The following is a 27,027-nucleotide window of genomic DNA, read 5'->3' on the forward strand; positions in this document are numbered from 1 at the left end:
CTTGTTTAAAAAATAAGAGGTTCCCAGTCACCATGCCCAGACCAAGTTCAGTTGAGTATGGGGTGGGCTCCAGGCATTTGCTTTGCTTATAGCATTCCAGGTTGTTCAAATACAAGACTCTACATGTTGAAAAATGCTGGATAACATCACCACGCCACCCAATGTTCTTACTGCTTTGATTGGTGGGGTCTGAGAGACAAAACAGTTACTCCTGGGGAACTCTTCAGGTGTGCATGGTGTGAGACAAGGGTCACCTCACAGCCCACATGGCCTCAAGCTTCCTAGAGCATCAATTATCATTGCTGATGTAGGGACACATATTATTTACTGAAGCAAAGAAGAAATACAAACCAACAACAAGCTGCCTTGGACTAGACCTCCAGTTACATACTCTTCCTCCATTCTCTGACTCCAGTGGAGAATCTGAGACTCTCTCAGTGGGTGGTAGTAAATGCATCCACTCACTTTCCTTGTCTAATGTAAGCAAGGTGACACGTGTCTCCTGAAACTGCTGTAGGCGTACACAGAATAATGCTGGTTAAACCCTAGCCCCAAGTCTGACATGCCAAAATGGCCCATAAATAATCATTTTGCCTCCGTGAACGGAGCTCCCAGGTTATTAAGAAACTGACCTTTTGTCTGCAAGATGAAAATTCTGAAAGAACTTACAGAAAATGGTTTTAAGCAACAGTCATGCCATGCAAACGTTAGTAACAATAGCAACATATAGCAGCAGGTAGATGGTGTGCTGGAGCTTATCTGAACATAATGCCAGAGAAAGAATAAAGGAGACACAGTACTGGTAGAAGCCCAACAAGAAGATGTCTTCCCTCTCCTGTGCCCCCATCATTCCCACCTGTTGTGTGGATGATTTTGTGCCTTTTAAATAAATTCCTTGGAAGTGGAAAGCAGAAACTGTGTGTGCAGTCACTCCTTCATTTTCTTGTTCAACTGAGATTAAAACAATCTGAGTAATATATGTGTGATCAATAAACGTAAAGCTACAGAAGAGACAGAAGGCCACCCCGGATCCTCTATTGAGGGCCAGCCACTATGCTAAACTTTTGTGTACCTTTTCAGAGCTATTTTATACAAATATAAATTGTTTCATAAAAATAATAGTTATGTAACACCTGACTTTTGTGCTCAGCCTTTACATTTTATAAAACACCACATATTTTAGCATGTATGCATGTATTAACTTATACACATACATTAAGTGTGTGTGTGTGTGTGTGTGTGTTGAGTTTTTTGTTTGTTTGTTTGTTTGTTTGTTTGGTTGGTTGGTTGGTTGGTTGGATGTTTGGTTGGTTGATTTGGGGTTTTTGAGACACAGCTTCCCAGTGCAACAGAGCCCTGGCTATTCTGGAACTCACTCTGTAGACCAGGATGGCCATTAATTCACAGGGATCTGCCTGCCTCTGCCTCCTGAATGCTGGGATTAATGGCATGAACCACCAATGCCTGGTTTGCGGTTTTTATTTTGTTGTTGTTGTTTTGTTTTGGGTTTTTGTTGTTGTTGTTGTTGTTTTTGTTTTTTTGAGATGGGTCTCACAGTCTGTAACCTAGACTAGCCTGAAACTCATTATATAGCCAGTTATCCTTGAGTTCATAGAAATCCTCCTGCCTCAGCCTCTCTGGTGCTAGGATTCCATGTGAGTCACCATGCCAACTCCACTTAACTGCTTTACCAAGTACTCTAGCTTAGTGGATGCCACATTGCTCTCTGCTTTCTAAGCACACTGCACACTATCACTTTTGCACCCTCACTAATAAACACTCAGGCCATTTTTAGTTTAGGTGGACTTGCTGTAATTATTGCTACAATACTACAGGGGATATGAAAATGAATCTCCGTACATATGCCTCTATATATATCTGAGAGTGGGTCTATAGTGACAATTCCTCAAAGTGATATAGGGACCATTCATAACTTAGAAATGAACAGATTTTTCCCCAATAAAGTTATCTACTTCATTACTCACCAAGCAACAATAACTATTAACCATCATTCTCAATGATTCGCACGTTATCAAAATCTAAGAGCCTGGTGATTGAAGCCTCTTCATATGACTCCAGGAAAGTGTTGATGGGTAGAAAGGGGAAGAAAGTATCTCATCTGGTTTGGGATGATTTTGTGCTTGGACACACAAACATACAAAATCAAGTCAAGGCAGATTTCTAATTTAAATGTATGTACTCGCTAGTTGTCTTTGTCAACTTGATTCAAGCTAGAGTTATCTGGGAAGAGCGAACCTCAATTGAGAAAATGCCTCCATCAAATTGAACTGAGGCAAGTCTGTAGGGCTTCTTATTGCTTAATGATTGATGTGAGAGGGGACAAACCACTGCGGATGGTGTTACCCCTAGGTAGGTGGTCCTGAGTGCTATAAGAAAGCAAGATGAGCAAGCCACAGGGAGCAAGACAGAAGGCAGCATTCTTTTATGTCCTCTGATTCAGTTTCTGTCTCCAGGTTCCTGCCTTGAGTTCCTGCCATGACTTCCCTTCATGGTGGATTGTAGGCTGAAATACCCATCCCTCAAAGTTGCTTTGGGATACAGTCTTTATCACAATAGAAAGCAATCTAAGAAAATGCAAATAAGGAATGATAAAAAATGGATAACCTTGATTACATTAAAATCTTATAGCACCTGGTCATTGAAAAGTACTATGCTGGACTTAAAGGGTGCTGAGCCTGCAGGAAGACTGTGTTGCACAGAACTGTCTGATTTAGCATCTGGATCTATATGCTAGTTATGTATGCAAAGCAATAAAGAAAAAAAACATTAGAAAAGAAAATAAAAACACAAACATTTTACAGCAAAGGCAATAAGAGTGTAGACATGCATGTAAAAAAAAGGCCTTTAATGTTTAAAAATGCAAATTAAGGCCTCAATGAATTATTATCTCATTATCTGCCAATAGTTTGTGCTGATAGGGGTTGGGCTCTTATACAAGACTTTTTAAGAACCATTTGAAAATACGAGCAACTACACTTTGTGACAGGAGGTATATACTTTGTATTTCTAGTTTTGGAACCTGTAGAAAACCTGTGCAAACCATGTCCATAGCAAACCCTGAAGATAAGTCACATGTCCAGTAGACTAGACAAGGAACAATTACTTACCTTTGCACAATGGATTACTGTATAGAAAAAAAAGCAATTCAAATCATAAGCTTAAATTTTCATTTTATTTAAACACTGTTGATTCCACTCACTAATAGTATGATTTTGAATAAGTTACTTTTCTGTATCACATCTCCTCAACTCTAGTTTCCCAGTTCTATAATGAAAGCTAACTAAATAGATTATTGCTCTGAACACTGTATCTGCCACACAGAAAATGCATCACATTAACTACTGTTATTGAAAAGGTGATGCATCTAAATAAATAAATATAAAAAATATCTAAATAAGAAAGGCAATGGGCTTTAAGTTGATGCCAAGGTCTGAGGGGAAGTAAGATGGAGAAGCAGCAGGATGGAGATGGTGGGAGGAACTTCAAGCAGAAAGATCCAAATGCCAGATGACCAAGAGTATACAAGAGTGTATGTATGTCCAGGGACAACTATGGGTCAGAGTGAGGGGGAAAGAGGGCAGGTGAGACAGGGAAGGCATGGAAACAGCCTTCCTACCAGACATGAGAGCATTGGGTCTGTTCAACACCTTCCTCCAGCATGCAGAAGAGAACGTCCTGCTGGGAGCACAGTCAATAAGTTACTCCTTACCTTGTGACGGCATTGTTCTTGATCCCTTTTTGTTGGCTTATTTATTTTACTTTCTGTCTTAGCAACACCAGCCAGAAGCCTAATCATTAACAGAAGCTCCTTCACCCTTTTCTCTTCTTTTCTTTTCTACTCTTTTCTATCCTTTCCTTTTGAATCTCAAGACAATGAGATCTGGCTTCAATTTTATATTTGCCATGTACAATCAGTATCCATGTTTTAGTGTGTGGTGGTTAATTCTGATCATCATCTTGATTGACTGGAGAAATATAGGATATTAAACAGAACATGCTCTGGGTATCTTCAGATGTTTCCAGAGAGGGTTAACTAAGAGTTAAAGACCTGTCCTGAGTGTGGAAGCACCATCTCATAATCAGGGCCCATATGGAATAAAATGGGAGAAAGAGAGAGGCACCTAGTGCAGTCATCCTACATCTCCGTTTGCAGACTATCACCATGTGAGCCTCTCTGCTGTAACACTGTTCCTACAACAGGCTGAAACCATGAAGCCCAGAGCCAAGATAAACCCTTTTCCTCACGTTTTTATAAACTGTTTTGTTATAGCAACACATCTGACTAATATTCAGTACACAAATGTCTTGTAAGTCATCACTGAGCGCACAGCATTTTTTTTTCCAGGCAGCTTTGTTAGTTCAAGCAAATGGAGAGAGGGTCATGGCATGGAAGGGAGTTAAGTTTGCTCTGATGAGCTTTGACCCAATCAGTGTTGAACCTAAACCTTGCCCTTCTACTCCAGATGCTAGCTGGAGAAATGATGATACACCACAGGGTTTTTGTAAACGTCCAACATGTGGTAGACCAGATGGCATTTCCTGACTATGATTGTCACTCAGGGAGGGAGATCAAGTTCATGTTCCATCCTCCCTACATAAAGGCAGTGTGTGCCCTCCATTTTATCCCACACAGGTCCTGGCTCTGGCTCTGGCTCTGGGAGCAGGGAGGCACTCAGACCTCTTTTATTAAGTCTCTGAGACATGTGGCTAGGTTCCTATTCTTAGTTTTTTGGGGTTTTTTGTTTGTTTGTTTTGGTAGATCCTCCTCTTCCTCCTTCTTTTAAGATATATATATATTTTTTAATGTATATGAATGTTCTATCTGCATGCCAGAAGAGGGCATCAGATCCCATTGTAGATGGTTGTGTGCCACCATGTGCTTGCTAAGAATTGAAGTTAGGACCTCTGGAAGAGCAGCCAGTGCTCTTAACCACTAAGCCATCTCTCCAGCCCCTCTTAGTCCTTTAAAAAAAAAAAAAAATCAGAAGATACTGTCACCGTTTTGATTTACATAGTCACTCAGTGTTATGCTAATGGCAAGAGGCAACACACTGTGGTTTAGTTTTGGAATCACCAGAAATGAGCACATTAGAGGAAGAAGCATTTTTGTTCACTAGCTCGGAACTCACAGATTTCTCAGAAAGGAAATTTTTCTCAGTCTCCGTCATCATTGTGTTGAAAAAGAAGAGCCATGACCATAATCTTAATGCCACAGTCATTTGTCTCAAGGCTTTCTGACATTATGAAATAAAGACTCTGGGGTCAAGACTCCTTGGATCTCTTCAGCTTGGTGTTCCTGCTCAGAGCAGGTTCTAGAAAGGTTTCTTGGGTGAATATGAACTCTGGACAGAAACCATGGCTGAAGAGACCCTTCTCAGGACTGCATGGATTACACGTGTTTGACACAAATTCCACAACATGAAAGGCTTCATTTAATCCCCACACAAGGAGGTTTTTCTTCCCCTTCCTTCTTTTCTCTTCCCCCTGCAAGTAAATGTTTCACAATGTAGGAAAGGTCTTTTGAGGCACCAGGGATTATTATTTATTTCCCATTAATTAAAGTGGCAGAATCAGAGGACTGGCTTTTCCTTTGAAGTAGATCATTTCTTTTAAGTCAGATCAGATCTCACATCAATTAAAGGCAGCATTCCTGGGCGCACCTGAGCAATACATATTTTCTTTAAAATTGTTTTGCCTGATGCCTGAGCGGTGTCCTCGGGGGAGGAGTCTTCCTGTTTAGCTTTCGTTTTTAAGAGTTCCTGATGGGGGAGTATATTTGACATTTTTGAGTATATTTGACATTTTTGGTCCTCTGCTCTAAGGGGGAAAGCAGTATGTTCCTAGGTTTAAATTCAGCAGAAAGCAAAACAGCAAAAGTTCTTCTTTTGTGTAAGGTGCAATTACATGCAAATAACGAATACCCTTAGTGAGACTCCTTCTAAAAGGCTGAATGAGGAAGCTTGTAATTTTGTAAGTGTTCTTTGGGCTTTGTGTCAGATTTGATATTTTTACCTTGGCTCCAGTGTTAGTTACTTTCCTCACTGCTGTGATAAAGTACAAGACAGAAACAACTTAAAGGAAGAATGATTTCTTTTAGCTCAGAGACCAGCGGGAGCAGTTCATCTTAGCAGAGAAAGCCTTTGAAGTAGGTCTTTGCCTTGGTAGGGGAGATTATAGTTGGTGGGACCTCTCAGTGGTCAGGGCTTGAAATTGTGGGAACTTCAAGAAGGGAGAACTTGGAGTGATGGGACCTTCAAGTAGTGAGAACTTGCAGTAGCGGGTCCTTGAAGTGGTTGGAGCTTGGAACAGAGGGAGGTTGGAACTGTGGAAACTTAGAGCAGTGGGATCTTGGAGTAGAGGGAACTTGTAGTAGGGGGAACTTGGAGCAGGGAAAGCTTGGAATTGTGAGAACTTGGAGTGTAGCTTATCCATGGCACCAACAAGAAAGAAAAAACAGGCTGGGAATGGGGTTAGTTGTAACCCTCTAGTTGCAAAGCTATCTTGGAGACCATGGAGCCTTTTGATCATGTTACCAGCTAGCAATCAAGTATTATTATGAGTCTACAGGGATCTTTCACATTGCAACTGTAACAGTTAATCAATATATGCCAAAGTCATAACCATCCTCTTGAATTGTGGCTCACTAAAGGCTCTTGCAATGGCTAGTATGTAGAGCTCTTTTCAGCCAGAATCCTTTTCTTTCAGGCAGGATCCCAGGCACTCCTCACATTTTGGGTGTTTCTAAGATGGAGTATGACAAAGCTGGAAAAGCAGAGACTCCTAGAGTGGATTCCACAGTTGAGATGCCTGAGAACTCTTCTCAGACACATCTTCCTTCCTACCCAGAGGTTTTATCTTAAAGCTATCTGTCTGCATCCCCCCCAACACACATCCCACCCTATATAAATGCATATTACAGAAGTGATCTTCTTGCTCCTATTAATGTTGTATCTCAGAGGCCCCAGCTGGTCTGTTTCAATGGCCCAGGTCTCCGTCCAATCCAAGTGATCCAGTCTGGCCTTCCTCATCTTGCTACAGACATTAAACTTAGGGAATCTTCTCCAGTCACAGCACCCCCAATACTATGGCACTTCACTTTTTTCTTTTAAAATGTGGTTGTGAGGTAGCAGACATGGCCTGTGTGTAGGCAAAGTGCTTGCTGCACAAGCCTAATGACCTGGTTTTGGATCCCCAGAATTCACATAAAGAATTCACACAGTAGCTCAAGCATCTATAATCCCAGCATGTCCTTACCAGAAGATGTGAGGCAGACATAGGAGACTAGCCAGAAGTCCTCAAGCCAGCTAGCCTGATGTATGCAGCAGTGAACCAGACACTCTGCCTCAAACAAGGTAGAAGGTAAAACCCAAACTTTGACATCTGAACTCAATATGTGCACCATGGCTTGTATGCACCTCAATTCAGACAGACAGACAGACAGACAGACAGACAGACACACACACACACACACACACACACACACATGCACACATGCACACATACACACGCTGTTGCTCTCACATTTGTTGTGCTTATTGCAAATACACTCTTGGGGCTGGAGAGATATCTCAGTGGTTAACTAAGACTGTTCTTCCAGAAGACCAAGTTTCAATTCCCAGCACCTACCTGACAGCTCACAGCTGTCAGTAACTCCAATTCCAAAGGATACAGCACCTCCACACAGACATGTGGGCAAAACACCAATGCACATAAATAAAAATAAATGAATTATTAGCTAGGTGGTCATGGGACATGCCTTTAATCCCAGCACTGTGGGGGCAGAAACAGGTAGATCTGTGAGGCCAGCCTGATCTACAGAATGAATTCCAGAGTGGCTAGGGCTACACAGAGAAACCCTGTCTTGAAAAACACGCATAAACAAACAAACAAACAAAACAACAAAACCAAATGTACTCTTCATTCATCTTTAGTGAAAAAAAATCATTTTAAAACTTCAGGTTGATCCATAGTGTTGTCTGTGGCAGAGCCAAAAATGATCACTCCCCTGGCCTCTGTTCACAACACTTCTGTTGATACCCTTGGGCTTGTGAAATAAAAAGAAAGGTCCCATTGCCTCAGACTGTGCACACAGCTGGCATGTCTCAGAGCAGGTGACCACACACTCAGTTCTGAGAGATTCCAGGGACGCACATGCTTAAAATAAAAGCAAAGGAAAGGAAAGCTGAGCTCACACATCCCAAGCCTAGCTCAGAGGCCCCAGGAACTGCACACTCTCCCAGTTCTTTAAAAACACCAAAGCAACAAGACTTTGAAGAAAAGAAGAATGAGCCATAGAGAGATCCAGACAGCAGAGTGAGAGGTCCACTACTACAGGGGCACCATATGCCCTCAGCCAAGGCCTGTTCTAGTGGCCCCTTGTCTTTTGAACCCCCCAATCACAAGGCTGGGGGCAAAGATGAATCTGTGCATTCACTCTACTTTCCAGGTGCAGTGTAATTAAAAATAAGATCAGGTTGAACCAAGATGACCCTAATTATCTTTATTAAAAACACGGGAGGTGGCGGAGACCTATACAAAAGAAAAGTCTGTTCTTAAGACCATAACCATGTTTAAAGAAAAACCCAGAGCTTGGAGAACTCTATGACTGGTCTGTTTTCCTGAATTTGATGTTCTCACAGGTTGAACATCTTAACCCCTTCCTGCTCTTGATCCAGAAACTGTTCTGGTGAGGTGCTAAGCTCTAGAATCACCACTTGAATTGTCTGCATCTCCCCCTTGCCAGCTGGAAAATGCTGAGGAAGATGCTCCGTTCTCCAAGTCTCCGTCTTTTCACCCATGGAATGGGAACACTTCACAGCTGCTGTATAGATTTGCTGTCGATTAAATGAGACCATGTAGCTGTTTTGCTGTGGATTTGGAAGCTGTGGGTTTGCTGTAAGTGCTTAATGAACACAGCCTACTGTTACTATTATTTGGTGAGGGTGTTTGCTGCTGGCATTAGCAGAAACAGTCTATGTGCATGGCATCATCATGATCTGGGGGCTCTCGTGTCTTAGCCTTCATTATCCATCCACCTGGCACCTCATAGTCCACCCAAGACAATTTCATATTCTCAAATACATAACGTATAGACATGATTCCCATAGCAATGACTCCCCAGCAAAGAGCAAGTCTAATACAGACACTGAACATCTATTTTAACACCACAATATATCCTCCCTGAGGTGGCCTTCTACTTCAAGAGTTGTGGCAGGGACTTCATTAGACCTTGGGACACAAAGTGCCAGTTACTGCATTTTCCTTTATTTTTTATGAACATAAAAATAGGTCTATACATCCTGTTTAGTTATGGTATACAACAATGAGCCCTATGTATGTCCTTTTATACAACCTGAGCTGCCCTCCACACCAACGAAGTTCAGTATATGATAGTTTTTCTGGAACAAGCTATATGATATCCTAAACACTGAGGGAAGCTGTATTCATTCTCTTTCTATTTCTGTAGTAAAGAAACACCATGACCAAGGTAACGTCTAGAAGGAAGGGCTTAGCTGGGCTTATTGTTTCAGAGAATCAAAGTTTCTCACAGTAGAGAAGCTTGGCAGGAGGCTGGCATGGTGACTGGAGCAGCAAGCAGAGAGAGCAAACTAGGAATGGTGCATGGCTTAGAAAACTCAAAGCCTGCACCCAGTGACATACTTCCTCCAGCAAGGCCATACCTCCTACCCAACCACCCCCAGCCCCTCAAACAGCACCATTAACTGAGGGCCAAGTACTCAAACACATGAGTCTATGGGGACATTGTTATTCAAACCACCACAAGAACCATTTATACACCAGCCACCGGTTATAAGGGACCAAATCATGAACGTCTGCAAGTACGGCTGAACTTGTGGAAGCTGCATTGCTTATGTCACATTCCAAGAGTTCAGGCTTTTGCTTTTTAACTTGTTAGAAGGAAGCAGTGGCATTAAGTGTGCTACTCTGATCAGGGTGATTCTGTACTGATAGTATCATGGAACTTGATGTTATGGCAGCTATGTATGAGCTGACCAGAGAAGGACTTACATTAGCAAATTTCCTTCTAGGTAATTCCCTAAAGATCAAGTTATATAGACCAAAGCAGCCCTGGTATCCTTGCTTTGGTGGCAATTTTCAGCATTTCAAATGTCATGTCCTGGGAAGTCACTAATTGATGGTTCATTTTGGAATCTGGAACTGAGCTTTTCTAACCTTGGAAAAGAGGTAAAGAAAAAGAGAAAGAACAGAGACCAGCTGCAATGTGTCTCCTAAGTGATGAGGCAACGCCACAGGACTCATAAGAACTCTAACCAGGGAATTCTCTGGTGAGCTTGTGTTCATCCTTTAGTGTGTCTCTCGTGGATAGCCATCCTACCTCTCTTCTGTGGCCCTTGGAGAGCTGTTGGTAGCCTCTATCTCCTTGCCATCATGAGGGTATTTTATCTGGGCCGAACTGAGAAAATCTCCTCTGTAAGTTATTTCAGCCAGAAGAGAAAAGATCTCCTTCTTTCAATTGGCTGAATAAAGGTGAAGACTTGGATGGCAGTTTCAGTTTCCTGCCATTTGCTGACAGGCAGCCTCGGGAGAGTCACACAGAGAGACAAAGGAATAGAACTATTCCTTTGAATAGAGGAAAACATGCTCGAATTTTAAAAGATTCAGTGTAACTCCTGGATGTAACTTTGCCCGGAGCTGTTGAGACTGCCAGGGCCATTCTGCCTTTTCCCCCTCTCTTAAGCCTATTTGAATTGGGTTTATATCACTTTCATCTAGAAGCATCATCAAAACAAAATTAGAAGCCGTGCTGGGCAATGGACCTTAGTAGTGGGTAAGGTGCTTGGCCAACATGAGACCAGGAGCTTAATCACCTCCACATTAGAAGAGGACAAAGGAATCTTAGAGAAGAATATTCTATTGCCTTAGAAGTGCCAGGGCTGAGATTTAAATCCAGATTATTCTATCCCCAAGTACCCTGGTGCCTCCTCAGGAGATCAGAAGTTGTGGAACACTTTCCAGATGCCTTAATTTTCCAAGACTGTGTATGAAGGAAAAAGACCAGAATTTGCTATGGACTTCACATTTTTTTAAGCAACTAGAAGAGCTTACTAACTGATGCCTCTTCCCGCACTCAGGACTGCAGCTGTCCCACTGGGCAGGTTGGGCAAACAGAGGATGGGGACCAGCCATACACTTGAGTCTGAGCTTGGCAGTAAGTAGGTATGGCTCAAGTAAGAAGAAGTTGGAGTAAATATTTTAAGGATATGCCCAAGAACATTCACATATGAGAACTTAACTCAAGTTAGGCCAGAATGCATATCAAGGAGGGGCAGAGGAACAGGGTGCAAACTTCAGAGAAAATTGGGGCTTGGGAAAGTTCCATGCCACAGGGAATTAGTTCCGTGGAGTACTTAGTGGGAAAAAAGATGCTGAAAATTGAGGCTAGGAAGCTAGAGTCTACAAACTGTAGACACAGACAGCAATATGTGTGGATATTCTACTTAACACACACAAACATCTACTCATTTCCTGCTCAAAAATTTAATGGTCAACTATAGTGACGAGGTCATGTGTGCCACCCATTAGCAATTGCATGAGTGCCCGCATGCAAACACATATGTGACAGACAGAACAGGATCTGGAAAGTTGAAACTGAAGATTTTACAACAGAGCAAGAGAAAAGTATTAATTAATCACGCACAGCTGAGGAGAAATTCTGAGTGCTGCCAGGAGTCTGTGGACTGAGGCCTGGGATGGTGGTCCAAGGAGGAGAGAGAACTCAGCCAAAGTGTGGAAGAGCTTCTTGAAGGTTGACCCACAGTAGTGCTGTCAGCCCTTCTTGTTGACATGACATCTCACTGAGTAATCCTGGTGAATGAGATTTTTCAATTTGGAACACAATCAGCAGACTAGGGGCTGGGAAAAAAAAAAAGTCAGCTCTCTAAAGTTGGTGGCTGGTGGCTACCAACATTAGGTGTTGCTATTTTGGATTGCGACTTTGGTTGTCATGTCCAGTATTTTACTGGATCTCCATAGCAACCTGGAGAGGCAGCTCTGGCTATCTGTTTTGTCCATGCACAGAATGAAGCTGATAGAAGGGTACTAGTTTACCTGAGCCCATTGAGGCTGGAACATAGCAAGTATGGGACCTGAGCTTGGGGCTGTTGAGTATAAATGCATGCCCTCATCTTCCTGCATTATTGTCTTCTGCCCCATCTCTACGGCTGGAGGAAGCTGCATGAATAATGACCTGGCAAGAGACTATGATGGCACACTTCCTTGGTAGAGGAGGAGGCCAGCCTGAAGGCAAAGTATCCAACTAGGCTTGACGAATTTGATGATTCAGCTTGTGAGCACTGGAGAGAAGCAGCTCAACTGAAATAATACGGGAAAGACTTTCAGCACCAGTCAGTGCAAGACCTCCCTCCTCTCCGTCAACATGTTTTAAGTTCCTCCAGCACACAAGGGCATGAACATGGTTCCAGCATGCCAGATGAGGTATAGAGAGGGCAGGTGAGGGTCCCAAGGTCAGAGAGGTGAGGATTCCAAACCAGCAAGCCCAGTGTTACAACCCATGCTCACTCCACTGATTGTGTCTAGGACATTAAGCAGTGAAACAGACTAATCAGAGAGAGGCTGAAGCATATCCTCACCCCCAAACCCAGAGTCATTGAAAGGTTTGCCCAATCTTATTCATGTATGTAAAATCAGCCAAAGAACAATATAACCTCTACTATTACCTATCACACAAAGTCTATGTCCAGTGCGAACAGCCGCTACTGGATCAGTTCCTTTTATCATGTCTCTATGTAGTCTTCGGGACACCTACCTCAGTGTGTCATCACATACCCATTTGTGAATTATCATATAATAGTTTGTTTTCTTCAAGATCCTAGTGCTTGGTGCTGATAACAAACCAACCCATGGCTGGACAAACAAAGGAAACTCGAAGCTCAAGAAGTCTTCCTTGAATGAATGGCGAGTGAATGAAACATTCCTTGCCGCCCTGGAGTCGCACATTTTTTTTTTCCTGCTCCTGGTGGGAGGAGAATATTGCTTTGTTTCTCCTCATGCCGTCTTAGGACTCTCACGCATTTCCCACAGCGGATCTGCATGGTGTTTACAGGTGCCTTCTGAAAACCGCCCACTCCCGGGTTTCTAAACTCAGAGAAGCTGTGTCTCTGAAATGTCAGCCGTTCTCGTTTATGTCTCTTGCTCAAAAGAAGCGAGGGATTCAGACAAGGAAAGTTTTCAGCTCCTCTCTTGGGCGTGCCAATTGTATAATGAGTCTGTGGGACTGAGTTTATTTCCAAATTTAGACCCACTCAAAGCACAATGGAGGCTTCTAAACTCATCCTGGTGGCTCCCAACCCGACTTCTGACTTTTAAAGATTACAGATTTTTCTGAGTTCCTTTAGTAGTGAGTGGGAGCAGAAAGTTCCAGAAGACAGGCTGCGTAGCTCTGATCATCATGTCCTTTTCTTGAAGTGTGGCTGTATAGAGTCTGCATTCCACTCCCATGGGTATATGCTACAGAAAAATATTTCCCTGGCCTTTCAGAGAGGCTGTTTTATTTCAGGTTGACCAATCCCTTCAAAGCCCTCGATCTCGCCTCCTTCTATATAAAAGTTCATAACTTCTTCCTTGTGATCTGCTTTATTATTTTTATTTCATTTATTCACTTTATATTCCATTTACCGCCCGCCTCCAGTGGATGATCTTTCTTAATCTTAGCATTCTAATTTCCTTCCTTTTGAAATCACTCAATGATTAAATGTACATTTTAACCCCTATTTTATTATTTGAGCCTTTTAAATTCATCATGTAGGATATATCATCTTCATAGTTTACCTTAAAGATGATTTTTAAATTTTATTTTAATTACTTAATTACATTTGAACAGGGCTTCTGTAACTCAAAGCAAAGTGGCCTCCCAAGTGCTGAGCCAGAGGTGAGAACCACCATGTCTGGTTCTGTAGCAGTTCTTTTTAAAGACTTATTTATTTTAAATATGTGAGTACACTACTGTTGCTATCTTCAGATACATCAGAAGAGGGCATCAGATCTCATTACAGATGGTTGTGAGCCACCACATGGTTGCTGGGAATTGAACCCAGGACCAGTGATCTTAACCTCTGAGCCATCTCTCCAGCCCCGTCTGTAATAGCTTTAAACAAGACATTTCTTTCCACTTAAGCTCCAAAGCTGAGAACAGCGGTGGCGAGGACTCGTGGTTGAAAGAAGGGATGGTGTTCCATGTAAGCAGGATGTGGTCCAGCTCTCTCTGCTCCTGAATTTCTTTCTGTCAGGGTTGCATCAAAAGCACCAAGGGAATGACAACGCACTAGAGGGCAAGAACCACAATAGGAGCAGTGGAGTCTTCTTCCCTCCGACCTGGGGAAGCCAGAGGCTGACGGGTGCTTAGGGTGAAAGACCAGAACAGAGGCTGAAGGACAATCGTGCACCCTCAGTCTCTCACCTGCTTGGTCCTGGAAGTGAGAACGTCCAAGGAGAGTTAGAAGGGTAGGCATGGAAAATAAAATCGGGCTCCCTAAGATGGCAGCTTCCGGTTCTCTGAAAGTGGCCCAGGAAGATAAGGAGCCTGTCTAAAATATGCCCTAGGGGCAGAAAGTCTAACCTCGCTCTCCAGTGCGAGCGTGCGTGCGAGCGTGCGTGCGCGTGTGCTTGTGCGCGTTTGTGTGTGCGTGCGTGCGTGCGTGTGTGTGTGTGTGTGTGTGTGTGTGTGTGTGTGTGTGTGTGTGTACGTAATTCAGAGCCTTCCCTGCTAATTCAAGAAACCACTGCTGTAAATGTATATAACTAGTTGTGCACTATGCACACAGCGGATAATTCACAGTTGTTAAGCTGTCCTCCACTGAGTCCTCTGTTTCGTTATAAACCCTGGCTCCTCCTCATACCCCAAAGGGAAGCTGGATGGCTTGGGCTGGAGCATTACACTTTGTCTGGAGGTGGGGGTGGGGTACTTTTCTGAGATACAGGCAGGCAGGAAGCAGGAACCAGAGAAACACTACATTCAGCATGATGCTACCCTAGATTAATGCTTACCCTTAATCCCTGGGGACAAGGGATGGCTATAGGACAGGCCTGTCAGCACACTCCTTGCGCTCCACGCTCTGTCCACAGTGGATGCTTGCTCCTGAGGAGGGAAGCAGGAAGCAGCAAGGATGCCTTAGAGATGGACCATGCAGAGCAGCCTCCATGGGGGCCCTGCCTGGGGATAGGAAGGTCAGAATTCAGCTGGAAGTCAGCTAACCTCCAGGAAATGGTACCAGAGGAAGAACTGCAGAGCTTATTACAAAGGCACCCTCGCTGTGAACAGGATTTAATAATGGAACCTCTCTAGGAAGCAAACGATACTGTTTTTGAGCAATGATTCTAGTGTTCGAATAATTTTCTTTTTCCTTTTCTCTACAGAAATGGTATAAATTTGCTGTCATGCAAAATGCAATAAAACATGCAGAATATGAAGGAAAAGCAAAGAAGCACACCATACATGATTAAAACATTGTCATCTTTCTGAATTTTGTGAGATTTATAGCAGTTGCTAGCAAGAAATTGAAACTTTCTGTTTACCTTCTTATTTAAGGTGACTCTGCACTTAACTTTGTACTTATATTTTATTCTAATTTCAACATTGCATTTTCTGTTTATTTGTTTATGTAGGAAATGACACATGCATGCCACCCCTGTCAACATTTCATCTTTCAAACAGGGTTCGGATGGCATGCACTCTAGGTGTTAGACGTAACACGCACAGCTTCCCAGGCCTACTCCCATCAATACTGTGTGATGCTTTCATTCGGATCCTGTCCTGCCTTGGAGAAGAGAAGTTGTTTGAGAGGGCTTGTCATGGGACTTACCCTTCTGAAGTATGCAGCCCTGACACCCAGGATAGTGCTAGATAGTCCCAGCCATGCTAAGTGGGTGTTCAAGAGTGTAGATGGATTTCTTAGAGCTCATCTCTGTGGCCTGTACCCCTTCATCTCCCAAACGGAGACTGATCACTGGGGTGGGGGTAGGGTCTCCTGATAATAGCTCCTAGTTCTTAGGGTTTTGGTCGTCCCTCCTCACTCTTTATTGTAGAGAAATTAATAGAATAAGCCTTCCAGAGATGTTGAAAATGAATTCCATATTGAGACTATAATATATAATAAATAATTGGTAGGAGAGATTATTTTGGGAGAATCTGTGATGGTAAATAAATATGGAAAAGCCAGAAGCATGTGCTTATTAAATGTAAACACACAAGTTAGGTTTATTATACAACTTCATCTTTAACTTTGCCTCATTTCCTTTCTTCCTCACTGGTCCCTAAAACAATAGAGATTATCAACTAAGCAAAAAATTAGCTGAATAATTTTCAATAATTTAGGAAAGACTTGTATTGCTCGGCTGAAAGGAGAGAAGAAAAGAGTTTTCTGGAGGGTCACTGTTATTAGGAGAAAATACAGGGGTTTATTATGTTGGAGTACTGAAGATTATTCCTTGATTAGGTGTCAGAGGGAAAAAAGCCATTAAAACAGCACAGGGTGCTTTTGTCTCAACCACCAAACTCCAGGTCCGGGATTTGTAGTAACTGGGGTTGCCATCACAAAGGCTGCCTGCTTGAGGAACAGACAGGGGACACATATACCTAATACCTTTGTGGCAGTGGTTAAGTGCATGTACCCAAACAGTGTGGCCTCCACATGTATTTATGTAGGGAAACAGAGCTCACCTCCCGAGTGAGTTGGCAACACAGGCTCAGCAGAGCCTTCCTATCTTTCCTATCGATTACCCACCCCTTCCCTGAAAATCTCTGCTGGAAAATTACCTCATCTCCCATCACATCCTTCTGGAAATTGCTGTTTGGTCTCAGGCAGAGGATCTAATCAAGCCATTCTAATCAAAATCCTTCCCACAAATTTAAATACAATTAAAAATTGATGGTTGGCAGTTCCTCTCAGTTGGTAAAAACTGTGTGACACAGAATCCAACAACTTTTGCTTCCTGTGTCCCACCTTGGGAGAAGTCTACCTGCAGCGAGGGAAAGGAAGCCAGCAGGGGTGTGACTCAGGGACACTTGACTTCTGATCACCCCATCCTCCTGTGAGCTTCTCCCCTACCTGTTAGTTTTTCCACATTTCCTTGGGTTCCATGAACCATTAAGGCCTCCTTTTGTCTCCATTGATTCAAACTGGTTTGGATCACTAATTACCAAAGAAGTACTGTCTTGCCTGCTGTTTAATTAAATATTTGAATAATTGAAAACTGGAAATGTGTCCACAAAATTTTTTTCTGCCCTTGAAAAATTAATGTACTGAATGTAATGATTATTTCCTCTAGCTCTTGCTTCTACAGATTGATTATCTAGAGCAATGGGAAAGGAGGTATCAAAACACAGCCAGCTACTATGGCATACTCCTGTAATTCTACTACTCAGAAAGCTGAGACAGGAGGGAGAAGTACAGGTAGGACCCAACCTCAAACAAACAAACAAACAAATAAACAACAACAACAAATAAAAAATCATAGATATATTCCAGGAAAGAGAATGGGCATGATTGGTAGTAAATAAGTGAAATAAGTTGTTTTCTTGACCTATGTTTTCTCTTTCATAAGGGCTTACTTTGTTAGGGCTGTCAACTGCAAAGCAGACTAGAGAATCCCTGCCCTTTCAGAGCTGGTGTCCCGTTCTTTCTGGATAAGGAGAACGCCAGCTATCGGAGCTACTGATTTTAGAACTTGGACATCTTTCACTGGATAGACACACGTGTTCTGAGGAGGGGATGGCCTTCCCCTTCCCTGCCTGCTTTCCTAATTCAAGTAAATGTGGCAAGAGAACTCTGTGGTGCCCTTTGTAACTCAAATTCTATCTATGAGTCATCTGGAAGGTATCTATCTGTTAAAGGCCAGGGGGATGCTGAAACAGCCTGCCCATTTCCATAGTACCAGAGGAAAAAATGTATATGGCTCATCGAGAGTCAGAGGTAGAGTGGTTGGGATATGGCACAATGGTCAAGAGCATATATTACTCTCCCATTACGAGGACCTGAGCTGAATCTAGCACCCATATCCAGTGGCTCATAATCTCCTGTAACTCCAGCTCTAAGGGGCTTCAACACCTTTGCCTCCTCGGTCACCTGCATTCACGTTCACATACCCACAGTCAGACACACACACATCCGTCATTACAAATAATCTCTAAAAAGTCAGAAGGGGCTGAGGATACAGTTCAGTGGTCTAGTACTTGCCTACCATGTGCAGGGCCCTGGGTTCAAGTCCCAGTTCCATCAGTCCAGCCCAGTTGAAATGGCTCTTACTAAGAACTCATGGGTATTGGTTGTCTTTAGAGCGTGTCTAAGGAGGCAGCTTTGCTTCCTCTGAATGTCAGGAGGACTTGTCTTAACTCTGGGATTGATTTTCTACAGCTAAAGTCTTTGAATTATCCTTGATTAACAAGGAAACTGGTAGAAAAGTCACCTCTTAGTCAAGATGGTGCCAGTAATTCGTTTCCTGGTCATCTGGGGCTTCCTCTCACCCATCTTGAGGTAAGGAAGGTGAACTAATAAAGGCTTAGCTATGCCCCTGTGGGTGTGAGGCATGCTGCCCTTGACCTCACAGCTTCTCAAACTTTAGGGAACCTACAGATAAATAGCTCAAGGCTGATGGAAAATGACAGATTTTTGAGACTGTGACCAAGCTTCCAGACGACAACCTTTTCCATCGTACAACATATGAGAAATACTGTGTTCCCGCACCATGTCTAGACTTATCCACACTCACACGAGAGCCTGAATCCTAAATACTCTGGATTCTTCAAGCAGCTAAGAGGCCTGGGCACTTGCAGACCAGAGCTGCTAATGGCTGCTCCCCTGGCAAGAAGCCAGGGGAGCAGCCTCAGCTTGTTCATCTGTCAGAGTGAGAAGCCAAGGGCTCTGGCGAGCACCTGCTTCCAGCCCTCAGGAAGCCAGCACTGAATTTAGGCCCTCAGCAGCCGAGCTGCGGAGAGACGGGATTTACAGACAATTGCCTGCAACCACAGTCAGGCACACAGCCTATAACCAACTCGGTTTCTGCCAAATGCCTGGCCCTGGGAAACTGCAAGGGAAATAGCTAGCCACCAGGAGGTGGGGGTTTGGGTCTTTTTGTTTATTTTTTTAATCAGCACATTTGGGGTCTATTACCATGGTTTCAGGTTTGCCCGGTGTGGGGCTTTGTGGGATAGTCTCTTTTTATTTGGTAATATTTCAGATTTGGGACTCTCATGGGGTTATCTTCCTTCCTTGATCCTAGAAACAAAGGCAGTGACTGATAACTTCTTACTCCACAAGGCAAAGTAATTGTGTCTCTCCCTTATCTCAGAGAAAGGCTTCGGTTTTTTTTGCTGAAAAAAAATATTAATCACCCTATCTTTTACACATTTAAGCTCCTTGGCATTGCATGAGAAATTATCTGTTCCCTACTTGATTCATGCAAAACCAAGACTATATGCCCATCCTTAATCTCTTCTAGTTTTCTTCCAATTAGATGCAATCTTTTTCCAATACACTAATTAATACTTCCACATTAAATATTAGGCCTTGTAAGAGAAAAATCATCTGTAATATAGTCAGATTGAGCCAAAGAGGATTTTCAAGCTCTTGCCCTTAATCTTTCTTTCAATTTTCTGCCATTTAGAAACAATTTTTTCCCCAACACTCTAATGAATGCAAATGATATTCGTGATTAGTTAGTATTATGCTAATCTGAGCCTGGAATTTACCTAAGTCTGCATGGTGTTGTCTGAGCACCAGATTGCTTTGGGTTTCTGAGGAAAATTACATTAGCCTGCCAGATGTACAAAACATGATAGAGTAGAAATCTGAGCAAATAATCAAGATTACATTAGTTTTGTTTCTTAATGAACAACTGTTGGCATTAGGGATTACAGACAAATTATGGTTTTCCTCTCTGAGCTCAAGCAGCTAAGCAGCTGTTGTGAAGGTCCCCTTTTCCTGACTACCCCTAAATAGATTGGGAGCCACCAGGGCAGAGGGAAAGCATCTAAAATTTCACATAATTTAATTTGTTCCATTACAAAGTAATCATCACTACGAGGCCCACAGCTAACCTCCAAATGCACCCCCCATACACACACACACACACACACACACACACACACACACACATGCACCCTCTCTCTCTGGAATGTGGGAGCCATCTGAGGGTTTCTGGGACAAACTCAATGTGTTTTCTTTCTCTCCTGAGCGGAGAGATGTAGGCTGCAGGCCTTGGAGGCATACCTGCTTTCTCTACCCTCTGGGCCACTTTCCAAAAGGGTACCTGCCTAATTCTGCTACTTGGGTGACACAGATGGAATGCCGCTGATAAGGGCTGCAGAGGTAACACGGTACATCTGGCTGCAGTCTCAGGGGCTGACTGCGCCAGACACTTGCGGAAACAACAGCCATGTGAGCTTAGACCCTTATCCACGGTTATTTGATCTATGTCTGTGAAGTCCCACTATAATGAGATCCTTATCCTACAGCAGATGCACAGTGGTGATGGCAATGGTGGTGGTGATAGCGGTGGTGGTAGTGGTGCGGTGTGTGTGTGTGTGTGTGTGTGTGTGTGTGTGATGGGTGCTGGGTGCAGAGGTGAACGGTTTAGAGAGGTAATTTAACAGCCCTCAGTCCTGTTCTTGGACATTTCTCTTGACATCAGCCAGCAGCAGGGCAGGGCTGTGGACTTTCCTGCTTACTTTAAGTGCCTCACTTATAGCACAGTGCTTCCTTCAGTGTGCCATTTCTGGGTCCAGAGCCACGATCTATCCCTGAAAAAGCCAGGGCCTTTGTACTTGTCCTGTCTTCTTAGGAACTAGTACTTTTTTCTCCTTCTCTCCCTCTGGAGAAACCATACCACTGCCAAGTTTCATAGGTGCCTATGAAGTAGGTGTCCATTAGAAGTTGGGAGAGGCCATCTCTTGATTTGCATCCTTCCTTTCTTCTCACACTGGATCCGTCACAGGGAACGGAACTAAGTCTGCTCTGTTCACATAGTATGTGTTGTAACAGTTCATGAAATTCTAGACACAGGGAACAGATTCCTATAATTGCAGATACAGTGTTGACAGGGAGAGAAAGCTTGAATTCCTATACCGTAGCATGGATGGACATTCTAAGCTGTAGTGCATCTGTGAGGATATCCTCACAGACACATGCACAGAGTCTGGGAACCCCTCAGTCCCCAGCCCCCTACAACAAGGATAGGTCCATGGTCACCGGTGTTTCTTGACTTGCTGTGGCTGGCTGAGCAAGGCTGCTTGAGTTTGGAGTTCATTTTGCTGGCTCTTAAAATCTCCCAATCATCTTCCCCCACAGATGGGGCCATGGCTGTTCCAGAATCTCATGGATCACTGCCACATGCTGTTCTCTCAGGTCCCGGGATCCTTAGAGATCACCACCTAAGAGCTCATCTAGTGTTCAGAAGTGAGATTTGGGTGGGCTGATGGGATAACAGGAGAGCACGAGGGAAAGTAAGGACCAGATCTGTTAGGCTTACTTCCGGTTCTTACTCCCAGCCCCTCATATCTGCATCAGTTTCTATGCTCAGGAGATGCTTGGGTAGGGAAATTGAGAGGATCGGAAGGAGAGAGCGAGCGAGGGAGGGAGGGAGGGAGAGATTAAGCGAAGGAAAGAAGGTAGGCTGTAGAACTTCTCCAGCCTGTTTGATGCTTCATTAGCATCGAGCCACATGTCCTGTTTTCATGTCTCCCTGGATTGGCAGGAGCATCTGTGCCCTGCCCCGGGACTGGGGTAGATCCACCTCTGCAGAGGAAGGGCTGCAGAATTGTAGAAGGGCAGGGTGTTGTTGCCTGAACCCTGATTGCTCGGAGAGAGAAGGGTACCTGGTTTACACAGGTGAGATGAGCCTCAGCACAGGTCTCTATAAAGCCTCACAGGGAATTTTTACAATTCATCTTACTTGTAAGTGGTCCCACAGGTGTCCCTCTGTAAAAAGCAGAGGAAACTCTGGGCACTGAGACAGGAGAAAGGACCACCTCCTCTCTGCTACCGAGCGGTGCACAACAAGCTCAAAGCAAACTAGAGTAGAAGCGTGAGGAGTAAGTGGATTGATATGGACTGGAACTCAGAAGCCACAAGAAATCACTGTGTCAGAGCAAACGGAGCTGAGACCTCTGAGAATCTGCTGAGCTGGTTCTCTAGCTCCCCAGCAGCTTGACAGCTGAGAGTCAGCGAGCACATTTCCAGGCGCTGCCTCTATGGGCAGAGGTGGGAATGAAGAAGAATAGTAGCTTTGGGTTTTAACCTTTTTTTTTTTTGTCATTGTTGTTTGTCTTGTCTGTATCCCTTCCTCATTTTAAAGTATTGTACAGTAAAGCACTGACGGACCGACCAACCTTTAACATTAGAACACAAGGTCACCCCATGTCCAGGGAATTGCCTCATATGTACAAACTCCTTTAGGCTTCACCGCAGTCTCACAAAAGTGCATCTTGCTATTACCCCAAGCAATGATCAAGGCAACTGAATCACACCGGGAGGCTGGCGTTGTCCTCTGTGTCCAACTGGTCACCACCAACTGGCACGCCACAAGCTCAGGACCTTGAGTGGAGTGCTATTGTGCCTCTCAACAGGATTTGAAACTCTTCAAAGAATATATATTTTTTTAACGTTAGCTCTCCTCAAGCTCTCTGCTGCCATAGATTGGGAAGAGAGCTTTTTTTGCCTTTGCTCCTTCACATAAGACCCCTTGCAGAGCAGAAGTCCTCATGGTACATGGCGCCTTCAGGGCTGAGGCCTCCTCAGCGATGCATTCCCACCATCTTCCCGCTCTGATTGTTTTTGTAAAATATCAATTCTTTATATACCCACTGAGCAACTGAGCGCTAAGCACCCTTCCCACCCAAAAACTCTTGAGCGTCATCCTATCACCTTATTTTAAACCTAAGGACATGTCTTGGTAGGGATGACCTCACAGCAGAAGGCCTGTCAGTCATGAACAGGAAGCCCGGTGGTTTGTAGACGTTTCCCATGTGTTCTTCTGCCAAGGACAGACTGACTCCTCTGGACCTGGAGCAACCCAGAGAAGACCCCAGTGGAATGTTCTACAAGAGTGTACAGCCGAAGACCACAGTCCTTAAAGTAATCACTTCCAAATAATAGGGAATTCCTTCAAAAGGTGAGATTCTAGTCGTGGAAGGCCTGTAAACACAGGAGTTGGAAGTATGTCTGGGCAGATATTGAGTTCAGTTTCTGAGGAGACTTTTCATATCCAGGTGTTTTCCAAACCATGTAACCGATGGGCCACGATGTCGATTTAAAGAAGCAGTGTTTGTATTCAAATAATGAACTAGAATACATTAATGATATTAAATGTTTTTAAAACACTAAGCATAAAGACTACTTTACATACTGTACTGGCTGGTTTTGTGTGTTAACACAGGCTGGAGTTATCACAGAGAAAGGAGCTTCAGTTGGGGAAGTGCCTCCATGAGATCCAGCTGTGGGGCATTTTCTCAATTAGTGATCAGGGGGTAGGGCCCCTTGTGGGTGGTGCCATCCCGGGGCTGGAAGTCTTGGGTTCTATACGAGAGCAAGCTGAGCAAGCCATAAGGAACATCCCTCCATGGCCCCTGCATCAGCTCCTGCTTCCTGACCTGCTTGAGTTCCAATCCTGACTTCCTTTGGTGATGAACAGCAATGGGCAAGTGTAAGCTGAATAAGCCTTTTCCTCCCCAACTTGCTTCTTGGTCATGATGTTTGTGCAGGAATAGAAACCCTGACTAAGACACATGCATTTCAAATTTTATTTGCCTTATGTATGTGCAAGGTGAAGCCTTAGAACAAATGAACTCATTTGTACAATGGCTCAAAACTGAGTGATCATAGGCTGGTATGATGGCTCAGTGGTTAATGCTAAGCCTGACAACCTGGCTTCAATCCCAGGGGACCCAGGTGGTACAAGAAAACTAACTTCTTGAAGTTGTCTTTTTTACATACATCTCCCACCCCCCCACACACACACTCCTGCATATGCTCACACAGGAAATAAATGTTTTAAAAACAAAAGGCATCAGAACTGGAGAGTCGAATGGCTTGCTTCTGTCTTCAGAACAGTTTTAGAACATCCTCTGACCTCTGGATTCTTGGATTGGCTGTACTTCCACAGCTCATATTGATTGAGAAAAAGAAAACTATCCAGGCTGTTCTTCAATATTTTACTTAAATATAAAGCTATCCAGAAGTGGCCTTTTTATCCAGAGGCAGAGTGGTGGTGGTGAATTTCTACCTCATTAAAATGCCAAGCTTTGCATTTGGCTAAAATGGCATCAGTGCCCTGTGACACAGGAGGCACTGGGTCATTCAGAAGTTCATGAATATCTTTGGTTGGGCACAATGGTTTTACTCTTGGGGCTGTCCATGCTCAGCTGAGTGAACATGGGTGAAGTAGCTCACTCTGAACTTTGGTGTCTTTGCTGTAGAACGGCAATCATATATACGCACACTTCAGTGTTGCTGACAGACTTACGTGAGATGATATGTGCCAGTTCTGCAGCAGACAGACTGACACAAGGGAAGCCTAGAGGATAGAGTCATTTGGAAAAAATGCAACTACAACTCACAGCCCAATAGAGCAATTTGCTCAGTTACTGGAGCAAAAGTCTTTCAAGTATAGCATTCAGGTAAAACATGATCAGAGAAGCATCCTTTAGACAACACTGTTTCCTTGGCAGTCACTCGGACTCTGAAGGATGCCTATTTGCTAAGAGACTGGGTCTATTTCAGTGTTCTTTATTTGGGAAAATAGCTCTACCCAAAAGCCTATCAATACTCAATAGTTGTCTTTTTTTAATTAATATTCTAACCCATCACTAGACTTAGCCCAAGAGTTTGTAAGACAGTGCCTATGTAAGCATCAGCAACATCACACACGTATGCTATGACTGGGAAGTCTCTGAAAGTTTAGGAAAAAGCAAAATGACACGGGCTAACATTTCCACACATTCGATAAGAAAGCTCCCAAGAGGGAAGGAAGTTAGAGGGAAGGAGCCCAGCTGACAAAGGTGGCTGTACTTCATGCTGAGCTGATTGATTGATTTCTTAATTAATTTATGATGGCTCAACAATAATTACAAGCTACTGTTTGTCAGCCAAATCACTTGCGATGAAGTCAAAGGTTCACATCTGCACGAAGGTTCCAAGGATCAATGCATCAATTAGCTGTGTTGGCTTTTGTCCCACTCAAAGCTAACATGTGTCATTAATATTCCACCATTTGTATGTATAAACTAATTGATTGAACATTCATGCTACATAAACATGCGGTTTGTATTTTGTGGGGTTCCACATGACACATCTTTCATGCCAATATAATGAATAGCCTCTCGTAAGAAAATGAATATCTTATTGGAAAATAAAAAGGCAACTGAATGTTAATTCTTCTGTGGATGACTGTGTCTGGTCATGGTGATCACTGTATAACAGAAAATTCTTCAGTTTTATGGAAGAATGAGCTAGAGCAAATTTTAGAGGTGATAGACTTTCGCATGCGATTGTCCAATTCTATCAATCAGGAGCTATGTGTGATCCCACAAAACTGCCACCCCCACTGTTCTCTGTAATGGATGCTAGACCATAAATGAAGTCAATCACAGCCATGTGATCTCCTATTTCACCTGCCCAAAGTCCAGATTGGAAACATGCAAATCTATTTACTTTGAGTAACTTCTGCCAGGTTCGCTGTCAGCATCAGCACTGAGCGCTGAGCTTGGTAGCAAACATCGAAGTACCTGGGAGGGCAAAGTAAATTCTAGTTTCCTATCAGCACAGCTCTCTCTTTGTTCCTTTGAACTGGAGGCTCTGATGGGGAAGGCGTAACAGTGCCTCTGATGTCATCTGTGACAGGGTTGCGGTGGGAGTAGAGACATCTGCCCACAGATGATTCTCCTCCCATGTTTCCCCATCACCATTATACAGTAAAATACACAGAAACTCCTGGGGATGATTCGTAGGGAAACATTACTGATCACCAAGTAACTCATCATCTTATGTGGTGGGCTAGTGTGGCACAGAAGAACCTACTAAAAATTGCAGAGGCTTCTACAATACTCCAGTTTGTTTCCTGAGAGCCAGGTGGGAAGGGAGTCCTGGGAAACGGGTGAGCAGGTGACTTCCTGGTGAGCTAAATGTGGGGCTGAGGTATTTTATGCCAGCATACCGGGTACAGGCATAAGCAGCAGGACTCCAAATTTTTACCACACCCCAGAGAACCTTCCTGAAGCAGGGCTGAGCTCAAAGATGGTCTCTTCTCTATAAAGATCTCTTTCTTTGGCTTGTTTAGAAGCAGTTAGTGCACAGCAAATGCTTCTCTCTCTTTCTCTCTCTCTCTCCCTCTCCCTCTCTTCTTCTCCCTCTCTCCCTTTCCCTCTCTCTCTCTGGCTCATCTTAGGTTTCTGGTATTCCTGACTCATTCTTCTGACCCCCTCAGCAAAATATTGTTAAAGTGCCAGTCTAAAACAGAGGCCTTTCTATAAAGGTACAGACATGGAAAATAACCCAACATTTAGAATAAAAAGACCCCCTCTTAGGAGGAGAGGAGCTCGGCCCTGTGAAAGTTCTGTGCCCCAGTGTAGGGGAATGCCAGGGCCAATAAGTGGGAGAGGGTAGGGTGGCAGGCATGGGGAGGGGGGGAAGCAACAGGGGTTTGTTTTTGTTGTTTTTGTTTGTTTCTTTGTTTTTTGGAGGGGAAACTGGGAATGGAGAAATTTACATGTAAATAAAGAAAATATCTAATAAAAAAAAGACCCCCTCTTTGTGTATATGTCTCTCTCTCCGTCTCTGTCTCTGTCTCTGTCTCTGTCTCTGTCTCTGTCTCTCTTTCTCTCTCTCTCTCTGTGTGTGTGTGTGTGTGTATGTGTGTGTGTGTGTGTATAGGCCAGAGGGGAACACATTTTTTTGAGACAGTCTCTTGCCGGTACTTGGAACTCTCACCAAGTAGCCTACATTGGCTTCCCAACCTCCC

Source organism: Mastomys coucha, unplaced genomic scaffold (assembly GCF_008632895.1).
Source record: "Mastomys coucha isolate ucsf_1 unplaced genomic scaffold, UCSF_Mcou_1 pScaffold18, whole genome shotgun sequence".
In the NCBI taxonomy this organism is placed as follows: domain Eukaryota; kingdom Metazoa; phylum Chordata; class Mammalia; order Rodentia; family Muridae; genus Mastomys; species Mastomys coucha.